The sequence below is a fragment of the Saccoglossus kowalevskii genome, chromosome 15 (assembly GCF_978046115.1).
Source record: "Saccoglossus kowalevskii chromosome 15, keSacKowa6.1, whole genome shotgun sequence".
Lineage (NCBI taxonomy): Eukaryota > Metazoa > Hemichordata > Enteropneusta > Harrimaniidae > Saccoglossus > Saccoglossus kowalevskii.
Genome location: NC_140655.1, coordinates 4,685,283 through 4,708,035, shown reverse-complemented (window position 1 = coordinate 4,708,035; position 22,753 = coordinate 4,685,283). Strand labels below are relative to the sequence as shown.

At 34.4% G+C, this 22,753-nt stretch overlaps 2 pseudogenes; both read right to left on the bottom strand.

The window, feature by feature from the left end:
* Positions 1–5,209: 5,209 nt before the first annotated feature.
* LOC102804565 (steroid 17-alpha-hydroxylase/17,20 lyase-like) lies at positions 5,210–22,753 on the bottom strand (annotated as a pseudogene).
* On the bottom strand, positions 13,828–15,622 carry LOC144344847 (uncharacterized; annotated as a pseudogene).

Below are 22,753 nucleotides of genomic sequence, written 5' to 3'. Positions count from 1 at the left end.
CGGATGTCTAGTTGGACAAACATTAAACAATAACGTTAACCTTAGTTTAGCAGATATGATTAAGATATTATATGAGAAAACATATTCAGGAAATCTATGCGATTTATCATTATATTGAATATAATCTTACCAAAACTAAATGTATGCACTTTCACATTACCTTCTATTACTATATATGATCATAATATCAGCTTTGTTGAGCGCTTAACTTACCTCGGTCACATATTGACTACGGATTTAAATGACAATATGGACTTTGACTGCCAGGTACGGTCGTTCTGTATAAGAGCTAATATCCTGTTTACAAAGATTCGCCAAATGCAGTTACCAAAGGCATTTACTTGTGTTCAACTGTTTACATATCCAATTAAACATTAATAATGGCTTTGATGCTGGAACGCACTAAGTGAAAAAACCCACACATATCCTAATATATGTGTGTGAAGTTAATACATGTAATAAATATGAACGCCGAACATTTTTAATATTTAATATTTGTACGTCTATATACATGGCTTTAATGTAATATATTATTTTCACATCAGAATGAAACAAGGTAGAAATAATATACCCAACCATTTTTTTGTACAAAAGCCGTACATACAAGAACACAAACCAATGACAAAAATCGACAAAACAAGCGACAAGAACAAAACAAAATAAAGAGAACTGGTGATGGTTGTGGAACCATACCTGCCTCAGCACAAAGACTGTCATGTAATATATGTGAATGTAAAGGGAAATGTATTTTAATGTTACCTCTGTGTAATTTACAATATATCTGCATTAACCTTCAATGTGAAGGACAATGTGGGAGTTGACTTAAATGACTGGTAGAGCAAGGTTGGGCAAATCTTCCGAAACTTGAATAGTAGTTAGTTAGAATCACCAGACACGCAATCAAGACATTGTGGGATATCGAAATATGAATGATAAACAGCAAGTGACATTTTCAGAGATGTAGTTGGAATTGAAGCAAAGGAGTGGCCTATTAATCACACACATCCGTACACATCATCCTTATTGTGTGGGGGGAAAAGCTGTCATGTACACAATCAGAATAACTGGAAATGGTTTCAGAACGGAAAACTGTTTTATTACTGTAAATAATATAACCTAATTGTAACGTGGTCTGCAACAGGAGGTTTAAAATGATGTCCATTCGCAGTGGTGGTGGCAAGGGTGTGGGGTTTTGACAAGTGTTGTATAAACCCGAATAAGAAGTTCGGAGTCACAGTGAAACCCTCTAGTGGTTTCCCACTTCAAATAATACCCTTGATACCCTGTAGAAGTATATCTATTGTTTCACAAGAACGACTGTCCCAAGGGACTTTCTTCTCAATTTCTCACAATAAACCTCCCAATGTTACTAGAAGTAGATGTCATGATATTTAATATTTAAAACCAACCTTCATTTTACAGTCACTCCAGTTTTCACTTTTCTAAAATTATTTTACTGATCAAAAGACTTCACTCCCATCATGCAATCCCTCATAGAGTACTTCCGCAAGCACAGCGACGATCACCAACATAAATACAAAAAACCTCACTTTCGGGAGCTGAGGAATGACTACACAACACAGCACAGTCAACTCAATAACGAACTGTATGTGGACCCCATGGTATACATGAAGTGATTTTAGGATTTCAAAACGAGTTGGCAATCTTACTGTTACACCCGTCATATAACATTACGAAATGCAGATTATGTACTCATTTGATAACAGATTAAATAATCCCTTGTCGTGATTTTCCAACAAAAATTCATACCTTACTTATGAACATCTCCTAGTTCGTGTGGTGCAATACCCCCATTTGATAGCTTCAATATTATTAACATTTTATTTGATCTTACTGGGCATTGACGCAAAGTACCGACTAAGGTATTCTGCTGGGCATTAATATCCAATGCGTGTTTGTCATAGAAATGACGTGCTTAAACTTGTGGGGGGAATTAAGAATAGGGTTTCACACTTATCTCAACCCTAACGAGCGTAAAGTTCAAGGCGCGTGAAACAAGTGACTGTCAATCAAAGGAACAGGAAACAAATAAACGATATGAAGAAACTGCATTTATTACTCGTCACTAGAAAAAGTTACATGTACTCGCGTGCTAAGACAAGTATTCAGGCCTTTTATATGCTCGGTAAGATCAGCCACCGTAACAAATTTTAGCGGGTTTGGTGCTGATTGGTTCATAGTGCTATGAGCTATGATTGGCTAATAAGAGAATATCATTTGAAATGGCGTCTGCTATCGTTATTTGTGCTAGTTCTCTTCGAGTTAAACATGTAATAAAGACGATTGAATTGAATAAACACAATAACAATATAAGAAAGCACTGAAACACAATTGAATAATATTGAATCAATAATACAAACGAATATCACAGTAATAATTAGGGAAATAATAGTGGATTATTCTCCCTCTCATCGACAAAACTATCTAGAAAACGATGCAGGTGATTGAAATGTTAATAAGTTTTGCAATAAGAGATTAAATATGCATCAAATCAATATTTAACAAATCAGCCTTCATATGTGTTCAATATTTTGGGAAGCACATTGAAACCCACTACTCTTTATACCTTGACAACAAAGGATGCGAGAATCATTAGCCAGTGCCGCAGTTTACATTGCCTCAATAAAGCATATATTAAGAATAAAAATAATCTGTTAAGGTAGAGATACAGTTTACCTGACAGGTAATTTAATTAGTTAATTAGGAAACCAAGATGACCTCCCTTGTTCACAAAACTATATATTTTCGGAAAGCTTATTGTATGAATTTTAAAGTTTTGTTAGTATTTTATTTTTATGGACACTGTAGTTTGAAATATGCACAAAAATGTGCTTTTTTTGGTCAAAAGTGATTTAAAAAAAATAGCTTCTAAACCATGCTTCTGTTTCCTGTCAAAATTGGTTTATGGGTACATCTGTTTACTATGAAGAAAGCGCCTCTTGAAAACTGTCTACCAGTTGTCAATTTTGTAGGACAGTAGCTCAAACTCACTACTTCAAGTTTATGCATAAATTAACAACCAGGCTAGATGTCTGTACGATTGCTGTAACACTATTCAACTAAAAACAATGCCCCAAAGGCGTTTTGAAGATAAACACATTGTCAATCATTTGTGAAAATTTCAAAACAAAAGGTCAAAGCGTCTGGGAGCTATTTTTTTAAGTTCTGGAATGTGCACTAAAAAGAAGCTGAAATAATTGCTAATTTGCATAACAATTCACGTTGAGTGGAAACCCCGGAAAACACTAAACCAGTTGAAAAACACTAAACCTATTAAAAAAGACTAAACCTGTTGTAAAAGACTTGTGAAATCAGCTGCCGTCGTGGGTTCTGTTTCATGTTTTCGCTTTCTTTTAATCAAATATTCACTGGACGATTATGGTACTCCCATAATACACCCTTTACCTCGGGTTTAGTGTTTTTATTGTCAGGTTTAGTGTTTTTCGACAGGTTTAGTGTTTTTCGACAGGTTTAGTGTTTTCCGGGGTTTCCACTCAACGACAATTCACTCAGTTAGAAGTTTGCTAATGCTCATAATTAAAATGGCTGTTACAGTTTCGAATTTAAATGTAGTATCGTTTTGTAAAAAGTTAAATACATTGCATAATATGGAGATCCCGTCATTTCTTTTTTTCACCATGTTTCTTTTTATTATTTATGTACAGCCTTGCTAAATCTTGCTAAGCATTCAAAAGGGATAATTTTGCACCTGTTATCTATATTTTAAAATCGTTTCACTATTCACAATTCTACAAAATTTCAACAGTCTATAGCCAAGACCTTTTGGATAATAAAAAGTAAAAATAAAATAAAAAATTCACTCTCAAGTGCCCACTAACCTGCATCTCTACCTTAACTATGTTTCATGTTATTTCATGTGAGCATGGTCGACATGCATATTTAGCAGTGGGTCATTTAATTACATTAAAATCAGAATTATTTATTGACCTTTACATTTGTAATGTACATTACATTTGTTCAACAGATAAACATTAATAAAGTATTGAATTCCTGAATGAGCATGGTTATTACTTTCATGTTTTATATATTCAGTAAAGAGAGAACTGGCACATTAGGTGAAATAACACAGCTTGACACGACTTGTCAATCAACTTGGTAGTAATAACTGGTTGTACACACTGTTTGATGTCACGATAATGATATGCTATGTGTGAATATTTGTAAGAGAAAATACCACAAAGAACATACTAAGGTACATGATAAGTGTATACCAATTTTTCAGCAATGGTTACATTTTTTTGCGTTTTTGTTATTTTGTATCATAAAATCATTATTTACAGACAACCAGTTCCAAAGTGACGTACATTTTGCAATGATGTTTCAAGCAACTACAAATGTATATTGCCAGACTCGTACAAGGAGTTCTAGTACGCTTAACTGCGTTGAATTTATGTTTTACATTTATAAGTTATAATGTTAGTAAAATGTTGATAATTTAACATACTGTTATTTTCAGATTTTACAATTTTCAATTTTCCCTATTTATTGTGTTTGGGTTCCCAACATTTTGATACAACCGATCATAACAGCTTACAAGAAGGTGCAGTGGCGACTCTCCCCTATCTGCATATCCCAATGCGACCGCATAGAAAAGTTCGTGTCAATAAGTTTCTTAGATTTATCAAATTTGTATAAACTTATGTCACAAGAGATCACATAATACCAACTATTTATGAATATTACGAAATATTGGGGAAAAAATATTCACATGTATTTAATCATGATAAAATTGCACTATTTCACTCTATATCTCATGTTAAACAAGATAACATAAAAATCGTATATTGGAAGAGTCACTCTTGAATGAATGAAAAGCCTGAATAGTCAAAATATTTTTTTAGGATGTGTGGGACAAAATAAGCTTTCAACTTATTATAGGTATAAAATTGTATAACATATGAAAAAGATCATTCTCCCTGTTTTATGAGGAACGTGGTTATCACGTTTGTTTGGAACGTTTTTTTTAAATATAACCTGGTGAAAATCGACTTTCGATGCAAATAGCCTACAAGGAAATAGAAATGATCTACAAATGCATGTTATTTTATATACGCTTTCCTATCTCTTGTGTCAGAACATCCTGCTGATACTGAAGTTCATAGTACGACATCTATTGCAGAACAGTTTCCTGAATTTGTTGATTGATTGGAAAATTCATAAGATAAGTTTAATTCGTTCCCACAGTCGCAATGACTTCATAGGAACAGCATTTTACGGTCCGCCCTATGCAGTTCAGTTGTAAGCACAGTTTCGTGCCATCAGTTGGTACTTTAAATGTGCAGTGTTGAAACACACTCGTAAAATGAAGAAACAACTCATTCTTAGCCAATGCTTCTCCCATGCAGACTCGGCGCCCAGCTGAAAAGGGCATGAAACTATCTAGTTTAGGTAATGCCTCTCCATCCGTATCCAAGAATCGTTCTGAAAGTAAAATACATAGAAAATATTCATTACTTCTGTACTGCTATTTGGGTAAGAGATATTTAGAGATATTTAACAAATTTGTTTTGAGACAAAGTATTCTACATGTTTGTTTTCCTCGTCCGTTTGTATATGATCATAAATAACGAGAGAGAATCAAAGAAGGAAATGTTCATAACCATGATCACCTGTTTGATCACATTAAAGCAATAACACCTAATTTACATGTGGTAATGAACTTTTGACAGATTTGAAAATTAAATCTTAAAATCTCCTGTTTAATGTGTCCAAGAAGTATAGGCAAATTTCGTTGTTCGCTAGGGTTCGATTTTGGTTTGTCAGGTAATATTGTCAGCGATGACTTCGTTAGTTGCTGCAAACCATCGCGACTTCACCTACGAAAATGAATCATCACATCAAAACACGCTTTCCGCTGTATCCATCGAGTGTCACTGTTGAACACACCAGATTGTGATCCAGATCGCCGGCATTTTATAGGTCGTCACATCTTTGTTCTCAGTCTTCAATTTCACTTTGATACATATTATAGGATTATTGGAGTCATCAGTTAGGTGACGATTCAATACTGCCCGTAGCAATAACCTCACTCAGTTGACCAATCCGGAAATACTATTAGTTTTAGTTATTATTAATAGATCAACATTATCAAATCAGCAAGCACGTACACCTTATTTTGAATATGTGGGCGGTTACAGTTGCCATGTCAAGTAAAGCACGCCCGCGCATTGTTGACGACGTTACATTTTCAGTCGTACGGGCAATGTGTATTTGCTATATACAATACAATATTTAATTTCATGAAGTCGGTCCAGAATCGCGCCACGGTGAATATATTTGTCAGGTATCCGACTGAGACGACTTTACAATTACAAATGCTGTGTTTTCAATACTTATAACGATAGTCATTTCACACGACACCGACGAGCGCCTTTTGATTTCTGGGCTCATTTAAGACAAATAAGGGAGCAAATAATATGAGGAAGGACATAATTAAACTTGTACAAAGCACGATGGTGTGAATATATGTTAGTTACATCATTGACTTACTTATTTCCAAAACACATGAAAGCAATGATATTCTCACAAGCAGGTACAGTAATGGTTTCGTAAGAAATGGTTTTCTATTGTTTCTGGAAACTAGGAAAAGCGTTACAGAGACTGCTGGCATAATTTCTAGAATAAATATAAAAAAAACAAAAAAAAAAAACATAACTACTGTTTATTATCTTAGATACATGTGAGTATACAAGCTGTAAATGTCGGAGTTGTCTATTAGAGGTAATTATACACTTATTTGATCACCTGAATGACGATTTTCAACGACCATGTTACACGACTATAAAACAATTTGCTTCAATCACTCATGGGTTGATTCCGTCGAGGCTGAATCAATACACCACTAGTCTTGTACCCATAGAGTTAATGATAGGCAATCAACAAAATTTAGATGCAATGAAATGCAATATTAACGACGGAGGGTACAAATTATATAAACTCACCCATACATACAGGGGCGTACTGAAAAAAAAACACTATATGGTCAAGAACAACAATAGATTATGATATTTATAAGTAGGGTTGGATGTATATATGCATTGAAAAAATGAATTAAATATTCAACAAATCACTAAATTACCATTTTAAAATCAAACACAAATCAAAGTCAAACACTATTTGTCCTTTTAGGTGGTCAACACCAAACTCGCGCGCCTTTATAATAGGTTTATATATATATATATATATATATATATATATATATATATATATATATATATATATATATATATATATATATATATATATATATATATATATATATATATATAGGAACAGACAAACAGACCTCGTAACAACATCCTCTGGTTTAACCCTTCAGTAAAAATGTCACTAACAGCGTCGGGAGAAGATTCCTCACCCTGGTGGATAAGTGTTTCCAACAGGGAAACAAACTCAGGAAAATTTTCAGCCGTAACACCATCAAATTGAGCTACAGTTGTACGAATAACGTGAAGCAAATAATCTGCAATCAAAACAAACAACAACTTACAGCGGCCAACACCAATACACCCAGTACCGAGATCAACAGATTATGTAACTGCCGTAAGAAATCTGAATGCCCCTTAGACGGAAATTGTTTACAATCGGCCTTGGTTTACCAAGCTAATATCAGACGGCAAGACAACAACAAGTGTGAAACATATGTGGGACTAACAGGAAATGAATTTAAAACCCGGTACAGAAACCACACTGCATCCCTAAGCAACCAATCATTGAGAAACGCAACAGAACTCGGTAAATACGCTTGGTCATTGAAAGACAGTAACATCGATTACGACATCAAATGGAGAGTGTTATCGCGTGCTGCACCATACAATACTTCAAGCAAACGTTGCAACTTATGTATTAGAGAGAAATATATTATAATTTTCCAACCACATTACTGTAGTTTAAATAAAAGAAATGAGCTTTTTTCTTCCTGTAGACACAGAGCCAAATCGTTGCTATGCAACAACTAGTTTTAATATCGTAAACACACTCCATTGTTATGCAAATCTGTAGCGCTTATAACGTAGTCTGTTTCGGTGGTTTATTTAATAAAGTCTTAACTCCTGATGAGTGAGGTACTCCATGTACCTTACGAAACAGTACTGTAGAGTAAACTTTACTCATGTAGCCGTGTCTTAATTTCTCTGTCCACGTATGTATATATATATATGAAACGGTATTTGTTGAGACATACGCAACAACTCTACTTCTCCCTCTATGCGTCAAATATATCTATATTAACTATATTCAGAAAAAAACACACAATATGGTCATTAAACGACAATGTGTGACAATTACAAATTTGTTTCAAGAATACAATCTTGCATAAAATAATCTTTGTTCTGACGCATAGAATGTTGGCGGTTTTAATTATTCATAAAAAACAACCAAATTACACATACAAATATTTTAATTCAGTGATTTGCCGTAAAAATAGTTTCCATTCACTATATAACAAGACCAGTCAGTCAGTCTTCGCAATGAAAAGATCGAAAAGAGCTAAATAGATAAAATATTTCTGTTTAGAATAACATTTTAAAATGTCACATAACCTATATTATATTAGTGAAGTACTAAACTCAGTAAAATTCTTTCACTGCACCAGAAAAAGCGACTCTTAATTTTCCATTATGCACTACAGAATTATACTGAGATCGTGACAACCAAATGGTATAAATACATGGACTGTAGAGTCACCCTTGTAGTCTCACCGGGGTATTCAGTATTGTATGATTGTGCTAGCTCAAGTTTGTCTAGTAATACTTCAAGTCTGGCTCAGGAAAAAATAAATAACTCACACGGCTAAGGTGGCGGATCACTTTCACGCATGTAATTGAAACATTTGTATGTATGCTTGTTTGTAATTGGCTGTAACATTTGAGACTTGATTTAGGATTCATACACTCTGAACGCCCTCATGCTGTCGGGTTCAAACATGCAGTTAAGGGGGCACTCCCCTGGTCTCCCCTGAAATGTTTTTCTGATCAAATATATACAAATTCTTGAATTTTTCAAACGTTTTGTGATATTCATAAATATACTCAAAGTTAGTAGGATGTGGAATCTTGTGACTTAAGTTGACAGTATATGTACTGCAGACTTGTTTAAACTGTTGTATAATTAAGACGAGTTTACTTTCTTCTATCAACGGCTATGACTTCATAAGGACAACATCTTATGCTCTGTCCGATACAGTGTGGTTCTAAGCACAGTTTCTTGTCACCAGCTGGCACCTTGAACGCCTGCTATTGAAATATACTTACAAAAAGGAGAAACAGTTGATTCTTGGCCAATGCTTCTCCCATACATACTCGGTGTCCAGCTGAAAAGGGCATGTAACCATCTAGTTTAGGTAGCATCTCTCCATCGGAATCTAAGAATCGTTCTGAAAATAGAACACAGACAAATAAGATGCACTAATGTTTGAAACACACTGTATTGATGTTCGGCTCATCCGAGTAATTAACATAGGATTGAAGTATTTTACCCGTTTCTTGCTAAATAAAGACTTTCTTTTTTAATATGATCATGAATAATGAGATTATTTAATGGAAGAAATGTTCATATTACACAGAATTATAAATGTTTTATAGTGATTCAAATTTACCACAATGAACAATAGTGAATATTTAATCATTTGTGTGTACCATATTTAGGCAATAAAAGCAGATTTGCATCATAGCGAGAATGAATAATTGGTAACGTTGGTTTTCCTGAAATTGTAATTGTAGAATTGTAAAATCTGGAAAGCACAACAGTTTCGCACCAAAGCTTCGGAAGAAAACAAAAACAATATCCTATTTGTCACTTTTTACTTGAGGGTTTACCAATAAAAACAACCTATGCTCGAATTTGAATAATCCAGTTTAGTTGAATGTAAAATAATTAATGCTCATTATGAATGCGTTCAAGAATTGCGCCAAGTCAACAGCTCGGGTTTTTTCCAAGATTATTTTCAATTATTTAAAATAGACAGGGCAGTTTCGAGTGATCAATCATTTTGAAAGGTGTATTGAATACAAATGATTTCTTGTTGTGAGTCACAATACTTGGTTTGTCTCTCATATAATGTTATCGGTAAAGGTATATTGCAAATATCGCAGTAGAAAGGGGTATCCTACCTTATAATAGAACACTGTAAACTGTCAGGGTGATTTGATATATATACTTTATCTGGACGAAACGTTTCTGACTCTTCCCAATATTTCTCATCCATATGGAAATTCTACAGGTTACACCATATTCATGTACCCTTCGGTATTGCGTACCCACCTGTATTAGATAACAGGACTTCAGCATAATTTGAATACATTTGAACGAATGATGTTCATGACAGAGACCCACTTTCGAAATGGCAGAAATGCTTTTCTCGACGTTATGTAGCACTAAAATGGCCGTCATTTGGCCGTCATCTTGAACTTGATCACGAAACACAAGCATTTGCATGTGTATGACATGGTGCAGGAGGTCAAGGTCAGAAGATGTGTTCATGTACGCTCTGTATAAAAAATGAAAAGGAAAAAGGGATAACGCCTTCCAACTTGGCACACATTTTTTACTTGTAACTTACTAGATACGGTTTTATGTCTAATATACAGAGTCAAGGTCAAGTATGTGTTTCTGAATGTTCAGTATAGAACTACAAGGGGAAACTACTGAAGATCTCACATTGGTATGTACATTGTATGCTGTGAAACGGTGCGTGCTGGGGTGTGGGTTTCAATTAAAGATGCAACATGGTCGTAAATACTTCGCTTTTACAGATAAATTAGCTTATGTTGTTCTATAAACCCAAAACACCATTCCTACAGCAAACAAGTAATTACACTGTTCAATGAAACACATGTGCTCTGATTGTTTTGGTACTTTGTACTTTGGTACGTTAACGGCACATAGGCATTTGAGTCTTTAAATTTATTATCGAACGAATACCATACAATGAGCTGCAACATAACTATTTGCAGGTTCCGATCATTCATTCTTTAGTTCTGGCCTCAGCATGCCATAATGTAAACACTATTATCATACATCTGTCACCGCAACGGCATAAGTTATGGCGTGTGTAATTTTGCGGTATTTTACGGGATATTTTCATTCTATCATATTATGAAATGCGAATTCCAAATATGGAATGATTACACACGTAAGCGTCCTCTAATAATAGAGAGGTTTAGTTACGCGTTCTCATTCAATTTACGTGTGCTGAACGTAACGTCATCATCACGTGACACATACGCGGGAAGAACGGCTAGAAGTCGCGTTCGGAACGTTTAGGTGCAGTTCTAGACGTTATTATGATTACGGTAAGTTCAAAGACAATTTTCTACAATTATGCTCGCATTCTGCTCTAAATCCTTGTTATATGTAATATTGATAGTGAATATAGACTTAATACAACAATGATGAATATTTGTGTGTTTTTATGATATAATTTCGTCATGACAGCTGGACCATCTCAGTTGGCACAACCCTGCTCCTAACATTCTGTAAAAAAAAATATGAGATTTGCCGCATGGCAGGATGTAGTGTTACTGAGGGAGATAGTCGCGGAAAATCCTTTCACTGCTACTCTAAAAGAATCGGAGAAAGCCTGGTCTGCTATCGCCGAAAAACTGGTCGACGTTGACGAGTCGTTTGTTGGATGGTAGGCGGTGCAGAGAGAGGACTTATTTACTTTTGGAATACTACAAACGACAGGATATTGCGTGCCTGAAAAGGTTAGTTAACGTTTTAAATCTGTTTTCAAACTGTTTTGGTACAACATTCATCCAAAAAAAATCGCATGACATCTTTCCAAGGGTTGTCATGCGCGTTGCTGTCAAAACAATATAATTATAAATTATATTTTCTAGCCACAATTTAAAATTTTCGATTTTTTTGAATTTCATTGTTAATTGTGAGTTTAAATGAACTTGTTCATTGCCTAAAGGTCTTAAACAATAATATAGAAACAAATATTGTTTTTTTATGTGTTGGCTATAAGCATCAGTCAAAAAATTATCACCCCTTTTTGTCATTGTTAAAAGCATATAACAAAATAAAAAAAATCAAATAAAAATCATAAATTTAAATACACATTCATAAAAACATAAAAGCAAATTGACCAGAAATATTGGTAAAAAAATTATTACTATAATCCTGTATTTGTTGTTGCAGATCTGAAACTGAAGAACAGTATAGGGAAAAGGAACAGCTTTTAGAAGAAATACAACAATTGGAAAAAGAAAAAAAAAGAGAGTTAAAAGTGTTTCAAGAGAAGAATGGTGAAAAACAAAAGGCATTAATGATAAGAAAAAGAACCATGGAAACGTTAAGACCAGCGAGTAAGTATAGTAGTACTGTGGTTTATTATAATTAGTAATGGATTGCGTATAATGTTAAAATGTAAAAAAACATCATGTTAATGTTTTGTCATTAGTGGACATTAAAATGAACAGCACAGTCCTTTATTGTTTTTATTTAATTACACAAGGGTATCTGTGTTTACATTACTTTTATTAGTCCTCAACTATATCTTGAATAATTATTTGGTACAAATAGGAGAAGATTTGGAATACTTATTTTATTCAAAACTCAAATGGAGGCCACGTTGGTTTTACCATTTCTCAGATATAACTTTGATTTGATTTTGAATGCGATAAATTCTCCTCTCAAAATGTAGGTGCCACATTTGCCTTGTATGATGTTAAACTAAATAATCAGCTAAAATTATTCAATGTTTGGAATTGTGTTTGGTGACTCAAACAGATTTTTGTTTTTGTTTAATGTTCACATTCAGTAACCCAAACTTATTTGCTCTTTTAGCTGGCAACATTGAAAATGATAATAATGAGATAACATCTATGCCATCAACACCAAAACAAACACGTCGTTCTGCTTCCATGGTTGATGTTTTGTCTTTTGATCAAAAAAGACAAGATGATGAGGCTGGTTTCCGGCGAGAGGAGATTGCTTTAAGAAAAGAGGAGTTGGAGTTAGAACGACAGCGACTTAAACTCGATAAGGAACGCCTAGAAAATGATCGAAAAAAAAGAGAAGAACATGCTAAAATTGAAAATAAAGAAATAAATATTATTTTTGAATTACTTAAAAAAAAACTCTTAGATTAATTGTTGTGTTTACTTTGCCCATTTGAGATACATTTTCATATTGGTAGTCTAACGTTTTATGTATAATTTTCATTTCAAATAGTTTGAATTGTAAAATTTACCGATAATTAAGAAAAGAGGAGTTGGAGTTAGAACAACAGCGACTTAAACTCGACAAGGAACGCCTAGAAAATGATCGACAAAATAGAGAAAAACATGCTAAAATTGAAAATAAAGAAAGAAATATTATTTTTGAATTACTTAAAAAAAACTCTTAGATTAATTGTTGTGTTTACTTTGGCCATTTGAGATACATTTTCATATTGGTAGTCTAACGTTTTATGTATAATTTTCATTTCAAATAGTTTGAATTGTAAAATTTACCGATAATTAAAAAAATGTTTCTTTCTCGATTTTACCTCAGGAATGTTTTAAATGATCTCAATGAATATAATTAAGAAAACAAATGTAGATATAAAGAATCACATAAAACTGAATAACCTTTGACACAAATATTATAGTGGTTTATTTAACACAGCATTCACTACTATGGTATATGATTACAACATAGCTGTTATTTACTACAACTGAAACATGTACACTAAACTTACTACTTCTTGAACTAAATTTCATAATATGAAAATTTACACTTATTTTTTTTTGAATCAAAATTCTCCATGGTTATCGAGCTAAAGTTTTTTTTCTAAACTCATTGTTCGCCATTGGACAAATATTCTTCTAGAGATGGGGGCTGTACATTGCTGTGCCAGTTTGACTCCCATAAATATGACAATTAGTGAGCAGTGCTCCTACCAAGTAATATTTTGCCACCGGTTGCAAAAATAATTTTAAATTCTTTCTGAAATCAAGAAAACCCAAATATCTAATTATTTTGCCAAAAGACCATTCAACACATTCACGTACTGAACTCATTTTTTGTTAAACTCTCTCTCTTCAGGAGAGAGAAGAGCGCCCTTAAATGGACATAGTAAATGTGGTCGCAAAGGGTAGGCTGTGTCACCGTACACACTATATGGGGCACCATTTGGGGCATCCAGCTGTTGAAGTTGTTCCAATAAACTTTCTGCCAACATGGCAGCGTCGTGTCGTCTATCTTCAAATGGCCCAAACATGTGAGCTATCAACCCATTAAAGGCAATTATGGATTGAAATTTAATAGCATGTATTCGTTTATGTTCACTGAAGACCTGTTTCTGGTAATGTATTGGTCTTGATATAGGTCGTGCTGTACCATCTATAAATCCCCAACAGTTGGTGAGTGGAGAATCGCGTTCATGAATCGCATTGCAAAATAACTGCAAAGATTCAGGTTGTAACCATATGGGTATCAAATCGTCCAGGCGATTTGGATAAACCAGCCTTCTCAGTAGGACGCATAAAGCTTCCACTCCAGTTGCCACAGTCTTTTATGCGGAATTTTCAGAGCAGACTTCAAACGAAAGAGTTCATCTTTCTCAAATATGAACATAGAAAGACATTGATTATTGGTTAGTGAAAGAACATCAATTCTGGCACCATCTGGAGTGGGAACTGTAGATTGAGAAATAGAGGTTGCGAACAGACAAAGATCCTCATCTTGTAAACCTACAAAAGTAGATCAATGATGTCAATTATCTCTGAAAATAGTATACAAATACAGTAACAGATTCATTAAATATTTTTGATCCCTTGTTTCGCGAACCCGTCGAATGAACAGGAGCCAAAAATGAAATAAAAATAAAATTTTATTTCAGCGTAATTTCTCGCGCCCGCCGAATTGTAAGTGCAAAAAATTACTAAAAAAATAATTTTTATCTTCATTTTTGTTTCCGCTCGCCGCGTAACAAATCCAAGTTGCATTTTTGTGGGAGTATCATGATCAAAGTACCGAAGTCTTTCGCAGATGAGAAACAAGATTATACATGGAATAAAACTTTATTTCATTTCTTCTCTCTGATCAATGATCTCACTTACAATTTTTTGAGAATCACACAAATCTAATGAAAAAAAAGAATTAATTTTTTTCCGTCCTCCTAAAAAAATGTGCCATATAAAAACCCGAGAAACAAGGAATAAAAAAAGTCTGGCCTTATATTTGTAAACACAATTTGTACATGTAGTTGAAATCCAATTATCTGGTTTCATTAGGCAATGCAAAAGTATGAATAGTCCACAGTCAGTTGTTATATATTTTCACTAAAATAAGAACTAAAATCGTGGAATCCTAGGTTCAAAATAAATAGCTTTATAAAACGTATGTTTCTTAACAAATTTTTAAGTAATACGAATTTACAATGACGGACAAATATTCAGGAGTACATAAAATACTAGGTTTTTATGCCGAAAAACAAACAATAGGTAAGTTTTATATATTCGAATATATACTAGTTTTATTGTAATTTGTCATTTATACTTACCCAAGACAGCAAAAGTTGGCAATATTTCACGGGACCGTGCACGCTGATTGCCGTCAAATCACAGTGTAGTGGCGCCCTCAGCGACATACGGATATACGCTTTCTTTTTAAGGTTCGCGTGTTACAACGCGCAACTAAACTCAGACGCCGAAACTGACAGTACGTGTACGGGTAGACCAGACGCATGGAATCACTTACGCGTAATTACGCGTATCTAAACCTCTCTAATAAAAACAAACATGAAGCCACACAAAGAAGTTTGCTGATTTTGTTCTAAACATTTTGAATTTCCGTATTCCAATGGTGTATCCTTGGAAGGAAACGCATAGACCTCCGCTGCGCGTCGGTCAATACTCCAACTGTACTGTCTTCGTGCATACTTATCGTACTAACCTAATAATATATAATATGTGTTTTATAATAAGCCCTTCTTACATCTTTCATCACTGTATCAAAATAGATGCTCCCAAATAACACAATAACTCGATGCGCAGTATCGGCCATTTGTGTGTGGGAATTTCTGATTTCTAAACACACTAGTTTGCTCGTGACCTTAAAATAACTGCACTAACAAATGTCTATGAATGTAAATTGGATGTCACCTTGAAAATTTCAGTTCTATTGAAAAACTCATTTTGTGAAATAAGCATTGTCATGGCAATGCACACTCAGCTGGTCTAGTCCAATTTATTGTAAAAACTAAAGGCCTGTTGGGCTGTTATAGAAAAGTATATATTTACACATAATGCAAAACATACCCACAGACGTATCCACAGTAGTAGTATGAGGTATGGCAAGCGGTACAACTGTTCTTATTCGCATGACCTCGTATATAACGGCTTCACAATATGGTAGTTTGCCTTTATCAGATAACAGCGGCAGACGACCATCACCAATAACGTCATCGATTTCTCTCTGTACCTTAGACTGCACGTCAGGGTAATACGTTAGGTAAGCAACGAACCAATTTAATGTGTTGATTGTGGTATCTAATCCCGCTAGGAAATGAGACAAGACCATACTAATCACCGTTGTACTACAACATGCGTGATAATGTGTATAACCTTTTTACCTCATTGTGTATGACATCATTAATATGCCAGGTTTACATTAATTAATAATTAATTGATTGGTTTTGCAACATAACTAGTGATACGCATGTTTCAACCCGTTCAATAATGTATTTGGAGCTTGAATATTTGAACATTTATATGGCCAAAAATATCTGTTTCGCGCGTGCAACAATAGGGTATCCAAGAAAAATAGAGAGAGAAAAGTAAGACACATCGCGGTAGAACGCAATTCACACAAAAAACGCGTTACGGAAGTCAATACTCTGCCGTAGACGACTATTATATAATAACTATTATCACACTCATCTCATTACAAGTAGTACTGTTTCACAACGTCTTTATGTGCATCTGATACATCGTATTGAATCACATTTATAGATATTAGTTTTGTTTTACGTCATATTCTCAGAATAATTTTGGCCCAATAGTTATAATTGTTCGCATTTTATATAACCGAATTGTGTGCGTGAACGTGCCTGCGAATATATCAGACACAGTTTGGCGTATATTGACATCTGTAAGTTGTATGGTACGATCTCCTCCAGCCGACTCGGCTTCACGCTGAATTGATAAGATGTCATCGATGAGACTTTCAACATCTTTAAAATACAATTTTTTCCGAGTGGTTGATGCACGCGGGGAATATTAACAATCACACAATTTCGATAGGAAGAAAGAGAAAACACTATGATAAAGACCTTCAATTTTCGACATTGTGAAATTGTTTTGTTTTTACGAATTAAGAAATTACAGTGTTTTTACCATGTATATGTTAAATAGAAGGTTCAGAAATAATATAAAATAATATAATATATATAATAATAATATATAATAATAATATAATAATATATAATAATATAAAATGAACGAACTGAACAAAGTGTAATTGTGTACAAATAGAATGAATATTTTTCACAATACATCGGGTTGAATCACGTGAATTGCCAGTAACACACAAACGAATGAAATAATGAACCCAGAAATAGCCCACATAATCAAATGATACTTTACCTTTTTCTTTATGTTCATCAATCTTACATTGGATTATTTTTAACCATTCATTCACACGTTTTTTCACTTCAATGTGTCCAGGAGTAGGTACATAACGGAACATTGGAACAAAGTCAGCTGTTATTCCATTACCTAATGATTCACTCAGGTCATTCAAGACACGCATACACTTCAGAAGTTCAGGGTCCTAATACTCGTATCTGTTAGAGTACAACATCTTTTAATTTCATGTCTTTTCCAAAAGTATCTTTTAGACAATGTTTTGCAACTTCTGTGTTGCTACAGCATTGTCAGTGTTACATTGCCAGGAATTATTTACGTTACACTAGGCCGCATGTCGCTATTGTATCGCTGTGCAATTTAATGCGATTTAAAAGTAAAGTGATCATATAATAAGAGGTTCAATATAATTAAACAGAATTGAATAAATATTAGTCACATCATCGACTTACCTTTTTCCAAAACACATGGAAGCTATGATATTACCCACAAGTAGGAAAAGTAGTGGTTTCGGAAGGAATGGTTTTCCATTGTTTTGGGAGACAGCTCTCTGGAAAGTAGGAAAGGCTTCACATCGTATAAGAGATTCTAGCTTTTCGCCGCTAGCATAATTTCTATAATGAAAATAAAAAAGGACAGACATGTTGTAAATGCCGGAACAATTTATATCCATCATGTTAGATGCACAATAAGAAATAATTCGCTTTAATCATTTATTGACGGTTTAGGTCGAGGATGATGCAATAGACTACTAGTCTTGTACCAAACAATTCAATCGTCGATGCAAACAATGGAGGATACAAATCTTATAAACCCACCTAATGGCTTGATGACCTATTTTTCGCTGGAGTTTCCACTTAGCAGTGAAGTCACCAAATACAATGTTTTGACTCTTTTCTGACATCAGACTTGACACTGTAATGTTTTGTAACAAAATGATCTTATGAATATGCGCAAATGCTAAAAACGTTGACCTTCGATTTAATGTCTCAAATTGAAGCCATTAAATCGTCTCAGTTTATTTACTTACATGAATAAAAATATGGTCTCCCAGCAAAATCATTCTGTTTCTTGACTAATGCTTCTTTAATAACATCTATGGAGTTGAGTACAATCACAGGCTGACTGCCAATCTTCATTGTAAATACATCTCCATATTTCTTACCATAATTTACTAGAGTTAGGTGGGGATCGTTCACCAAATCTAATAAATGAAACGATTAAACCATGAATATAATGTTGTACGTAACATAATGGTCACATAATAACATAATGTTGTTAAGACTGCCAATCTTCATTGTAAATACATCTCCATATCTCTTACCATATTTCGTCAAAGTTAGGTGGGGTTCCTTCATCAAATCTAATAAATGTTGTTAAAGCTGATTATTATTCAACTTGTTGAAAATAAGTTTACGATTGGTTATAGCCGGGATTTTTTTTCTGAAATAGCTTCAACTTTATACTCCAAATGGCTGCCCTGAAAATTGTTCTGCATTTTTTTGCAAGCGATTAGCAGGTATAGATTACAATTCAAAACTTGCCAGATGACCAGGAATGGGGACAAATTGTGCTTCGATGTGCTTACTTCACTTATTTGCATGAAGCAGAATCTCTAAAGAAATTAGTTCAAAAAAAAGTTCAAATAGACCAAATCTTTCAATTTCACTTTCAGATAGACTGATTATACTATGATTGATTCCTTCCATCATTACTTTTAGTTTCATTACTCAATAGGAAAATGAATTGAAATCGTCCACTGCATAATTCTCACTCTTAGTATAGACTAGAAGTATTTTGTCGATCCTAATCCAAAATTCAGGAAAGAATGAATAATAATGGAACAAGTTCTTTAATCCCCAAACTATAATGTGACTCTGCATAGCTCACCTTCGAGCTAACATATAGCACTGGAAACGCAACAACATAATACTGCAACAATACTGCTTAAAATCAGGAATAAACAATATGGGTTCATTGCTCATGATATTTTTCAGATGTTCAAATTCCAGATACATAGCTTTCAATCGACGAACGAAGTTCGTTTGTATGTTCAACAATGGTAGTGAAGTTTGGGAGAATTCTGATAATACCCAACCAGGCCTACAAATGATGTAACATTTGTTAATGTCAGAGCAGATTCACAGAGCATGCTGCAATGTGCAAACTTTTCCTGTTTCACTATTTGCCTGAACTTTGAGCTTATTAAAACAAGCATAGCATTTTGTTGGTTTAGTCATTAAGCCCTGGAGGCGATATAGTAAATTCTAGAATCTCTTCAGATGGGTTTGCCAAGTCTTACTCTATATCACGATGTCAGCCACTAAATACCTTGTCGGAATTAATTGTATGTGCTAGAAGCCTTTAGTGAGATCGAGTTTGGTCAAGTAATTGACTCATCATCGACGATTGGTATCCTTTTGAGCCTCTTGAATCCATAGAAATTGAAAGACCTCCATCCGGCTTCCCAATAAGCACAATGAGCAAGCATTAAGGTGAATCAGACCTGTCAATGAACCAAGTTCCACCACATGTAGTTCTTTCATCACTACATTATATGTTGCAATATTGGTCTCTGTATGGTTTTGAATGAATATGATCATGCAATGTCATGAAAACCAATGTTAGTCTTGACTAGTATTTCTGTAAGTGTGGAAGTATATTTTCTCAATACTGAGAATCAGTACGTTCAGGGCACAAATGTACATTCTGAATGGTTTCTTTTCCTCGCAAGTGAACTAATTATTTTAAGTCCACATAAAGCTGTCTATGTAATAGGTAATATGTGAATTTTCAATTAATCAAGTAGACACAAACATATATGTATGCCCTTCGGTATATATCAGTCCAATTCATTCTTTAACATGATAGCGTCCTTGCCATTGCATCCATTGTTTATAGAAAGCAACAACAATACCACCTCATGTTTGTCAAATGGACGTGCTCTGTTCTATCTGAACCACTTTAACAAGTGCCTTCCATTTGATTTCGTAGGTAAATGACGTTCATATGTATCCTTAATTTCCAGATTTGTGAACTTTTTTATTCATAGCTCCTGCCAGATGGTCATCGCAACTTTCACTGTTATCCCATATGGCTCGAAAGGGGAAAATGCCAAGCTGGCTTGTGGAGCTTGGTTCATGTCTTTAGGTCTCTCTCTACACATGCATATTTTCTTCTTGCCGCTTGTTCAGTCCTTTCTTTTTTGAATATCAATGTATAATAATCCAACAACTTCTCTCCCTGAATTTGTAAATCGGCAACTGTCGTAATTTTATAATTTTGCAATAGCAAGAGGCACTTTGGTTATTTTTAAAAACTGGATTTACGAGAACGATAACATAACAAATAACATTCAAGATTGTTACCACCTCGTGTGCGGGTTCATAACCAATTTAATTTTAAAATTACACAATTCATATAACGGGAATAATTTAGACTGATAGACATCAATATAGTTTAACACAGTTGTATGCATATATAATTAGAAACAATGTCAATCCTACACATACATGCATGAGTTACGTGAAACCAATGTTTATTAGGTACACAGGTTATCTAATGTGCATAGTTTTAGTTGTTCACTCCTGCAACGATTTAAATGCGGGCATTACCACGGACAAACACGGACAATACCCAGTTACTAAAATGTAATGTTTCCAACAGAAGAGAACGTACACTATAGCAAGGTTGGTAACAAGGAGAAACGACATTTCGTATTAGTCATATATACATTTGTAATATGTTACATAAATAAACTGACTACGAAAATAATAATTATCAATTAACACCTCAATATATTAACTGAAATCACAAAACCAAAACGTGTATGTGTAGAAATGTTGGGTATTTTCCGACATGCGTCGAATAGTATTAGTCAGCGTCATCGGTGGTGAATTTTAGGTAGTCAGTGGCGTGGAGTTCATAAATTGAAGCGTCTAATTCCATCTTCGTAACTGGACAACCAGGCTTCCATCTCAGTTTGAATTCAGTTAGTGGATTTGCTCCCGAATTTGAGGGTCACGCAAAAAGTAGATCTCAAACGGCAGCACCCATAACCTCGCTGTCTCAGGTTTAAATAACAATACATTCAATCATATTTGTTTCCTAGCATATTTTTAAACTATTTTGGCCAACTTATTTTTCTCTCAAAAAAATCAAAAAATTCCACAACGATGGTAGACGACCATCACCAATGACGTAGATTTATTTATACTCTTGAGATTGTACATCCGGATGATACGTTAGGTAAGCAACAGCCCAATCTAATGTGTTAATCGTGATTTCTAATCCCACTAACAGGAAGCGACTTAAAGAGAAAATTCTCACTTACTTCTCAGAAGCACAAGAGCAAAGATTTTGGTTTTCCAACCGAGTATGAACTAAATGCTGAAACAGGCAATGTATTCAGACAACAACGAAACATTCACTCGCATGAGCCAATTCTCGACATTCTTTGAAAAAAACTGCCACTGCGTCTATATATTGGAATTAAGATTCACACAGAGACTCTGTCCTGCCTTACTTCGACGAGAATTATTCACTGTTGGAGCACTTGACAACTTGGATTACAATCCATCGGGCACTGAACTGAGCTGAACGTATGGCGTATGCTGGTCAAGTAATGGAAAAAGAAGAAGTGGAAATGGTAATAGTGTTTCATGCTTCCAAACAAGGTTCGTTAATAGATTTTCATTCTACTCTCACACAACTTTTGCCTCTTGTTTTATGAGAAGGCAGATGCATCAGCTATGATCAAGCATGGAATAAATGTTGTGAATTGTGCTTCAGATGCCTGTTGTAGTAGTTGCTGCACCATTTTATGCACTAGCTAAGTTCACTCAATGGAATGGGCCTGACACTCACTGGGAGGACAAATGCATGATAATGTTGGGTGGTCTACACATAGAAATGGTCATGTTGACTATTTAGTAGGATCTTGATAGATCAATGTTCTGACACAAGCTGTTATTGCTTCATCAGGTCTTTTTTAAAGGCAACACATGTAACAAGGACAATATATGCCATCAAAGCTCAAACAAAATGCGTTCTTACTCACCTTGACATCCAAGAATGATAAAACCAAAGATACATGACAAAAATGGTTTAGATACAATCATATATATGGAGCTCAT